Raw genomic sequence first — 2,783 nt, forward strand, 5'->3', positions numbered from 1 at the left:
TGTTCAGCTTGGTTGCTTTCCATTACCCTGTCTTCCAGATCACTGATCTATTCTTCTGCCTCCTCTCATCTGCTACTGATTCCCTCCAGTGTTTTATTTTATTTTAGTTATTGAATTCTTTTTTTAAATTTTCAGATATTTGTTTGTTTCTTCAAGTTTATTTATCAGGAGTTACTTCAATAAAAACTGTAATTGAGTGCCATTATTATGGAAATGGCTTTAAGAGAAAACTGGTCAGATGAATAGAATTCTTTCCAATGTCAATCAGCAAATAGTTGCCATTGATAAACAGCCAACAGTCTGTCAAGAATGCTCCATATATGTTATATAATACAGCATGCCTGTTCACATGGGGAATAAACTAGGAAAGGACTTATGGGAATTTCTTGATTCATCATCATACAAGACAAACACAAAAGCACCACCTATGTCTCTGAGAACATGGGACTATGCACACTTGACAAAAGCTTTAACTCCCTCATCACAAGCAATCTTCCTCCAGCAGTTAGGTGAGCCTTTGTACGTGATGTCAGTTCCTTTGCACCCCGACTGCATCGTCATCATATAATAACAAATGGTGTCCAACAGATGGGATGTCAACCCAGCAGCCACTGTGACACAATGTGCAATTATCCACTGATAATCCCAGGTATTCTTGGGATCTGTAAGCATTCCCTTTGCAGTACCCTACATGCCACAGTAGGCAATTTGGTAGATGATAATACCTTACAAAGACACACTAAATCGCTGGCACAGACCTTAATCCCATCAGATTTGTAGATCTTAACCAGGCAGCACTGAGGCCTCCAAATTTGCCTTTAGCTCCAGCTTTGCCCGCATCAGGTGCTAAAAGTGTATGGGCAAACTTAAAAGGATACACAAAACACAAGGATATAACCCCAGCAGCACTACCTGATGCCAGATTCTCTGCAAAGTAGCACCAAAACTGGGTTCTCTTGTCCACACCACCCAGGAAGATCTGCTTGTATTTATCTTAGAAAGCAAAGTTGGCAGCCTGGGCAGGAAAGCATCTGATGACATTGGCCAGGTTACCACACCAGAAGGAAGGGACTCCCTGCTCCTCAGGGATATGAACCGTGCAGTCTATAATGCCCTTGTATTGCTTGTCTGTGGTGATTTGCTTACTGGCACGCTGCTCCTGCAGCAGCAGCTTGACCTGCTTGACGGCCACTACCATGGTCTTGGAGATGGCCGCGGCCAGTTCACCCACCAGGAAGTCCTTGGCAATGAAGGACACAGCGATGTCTGTCATGTTGAAAGGAAACAGAAGGCAGGCAACTGCCTGTTTATTGAATTCTTCATCTCTGGCTGGTTCTGTTTGATGTTTTCTATCTTTTTGTTGAAGTCTCACCAAGATCCTCCACTCTTCTCAAATCCATTAAGTATCTTTAGGATCATTACTTTGAATTCTGTCAGACATATTGCTTTTCTTTCTTTCACTTAGCTGTTTGCTGTGATTTTGTCCTACTCTTTCATTTGGGACATATTCCTCTGTAGCCTCATTTTGTCTAACTCTGTGTGTGTTTCTCCATATTAGAGAGGCCAGCTTTGTCTCCTGGTCTTGAAAGTAGTGGCCTAGTGTAGAAGAGGTCCTTTGGTTCCCTGAGCACAAGGCCCCCTCACCACCAGAACCAGATGCTCCAGAGGAGCCTCCTATATGGGCTGTGTGCATTCTGTTGTGGCTGGGCCACACTTGCCTTCAGCCCAATCTGCTGGAATAACTTGCTGCGCCTGCTTTGGGCTTCTTGCGCAGGGTCTGGTCCCTGCACTATTGAGAGGCATATCCGAGGCCTCCATGAGCTCCTTAGTGGGTTGTGCTGGCTGTTGTGCTGTGTCTGCATTTGGCAGCTGCAGGTGCACCAGCAGCAGGGCTCTCTCCCTGCATGACCAGCTGAAAGGCTTAGCGGCCGGAACTGCAATACACTGGTGTGCGGGGTTGTCTCCCCCTCTCCCTCAGACTTTGGAGTAGCACTGGTCCCTGCAGGGGCTGCTTGCAAGGTGTGGCGGGGCAGGGGCTGCTTTGGATGGATGACTGGGTGGGTTGGATGGGGTGGGTGCACAGAGGAGTCCAGGGATAGGCCACATGGTGTTGGGAAGATAGGTGAAGAGTATTAGGGCTGGTTTCCCCCAGCGTCTTGCTGCCTAGGCTGGGGGAGAGGAAGAGAAATGCATCTACCAGCATATTTGTTCTTGGAGAAGTCTCCTAACAATGCCTGCCCCTTCAGCACAGGCTTTGAGATTAGTAAATAGGTCTCCTTCACGTATACCCCAGGTGCTTTCCAAGTTGCTGCCTCAGTGCTGTGGTTCAGGCCCTGTTGTTATTTATGCTGGCTTTTTTTAAAAATCATTTTATTTTATTTTTTAAAATAGTTTATTGTCAAATTGGTTTCCATACAACACCCAGTGGTCTTCCCCACAAGTGCCCTCCTCCATTATCACCACCTCTTTCCCCTCCTCCCCCTTCCCCTTCAACCCTTGGTTAGTTTTCAGCATTCAATAGTCTCTCAAGTTTTGCGTCCCTCTCTCTCCCCAACTCTCTTTCCCTCTTCCCTCCCCCTGGTCATTCATTAGACTTCTCCTGTTTTCCTGTTAGACCTATGAGTGCAAACATATGATATCTGTCCTTCTCTGCCTGACACCCTCAAGGTCCATCCACTTTCCTACAAATGGCCAGATTTCATTCTTTCTCATTGCCATATAATACTCCATTGTATATATATACCACATCTTCTTGATCCATTCATCAGGTGATGGACATTTAT

General features: G+C 45.8%; 1 pseudogene; it reads right to left on the reverse strand.

The window, feature by feature from the left end:
- Nucleotides 1-345: 345 nt before the first annotated feature.
- On the reverse strand, nt 346-1,273 carry LOC115275672 (annotated as a pseudogene).
- Between the last annotated feature and the right edge of the window lie 1,510 nt (nt 1,274-2,783).

This window comes from Suricata suricatta, chromosome 2 (genome assembly GCF_006229205.1).
Source record: "Suricata suricatta isolate VVHF042 chromosome 2, meerkat_22Aug2017_6uvM2_HiC, whole genome shotgun sequence".
NCBI lineage: Eukaryota > Metazoa > Chordata > Mammalia > Carnivora > Herpestidae > Suricata > Suricata suricatta.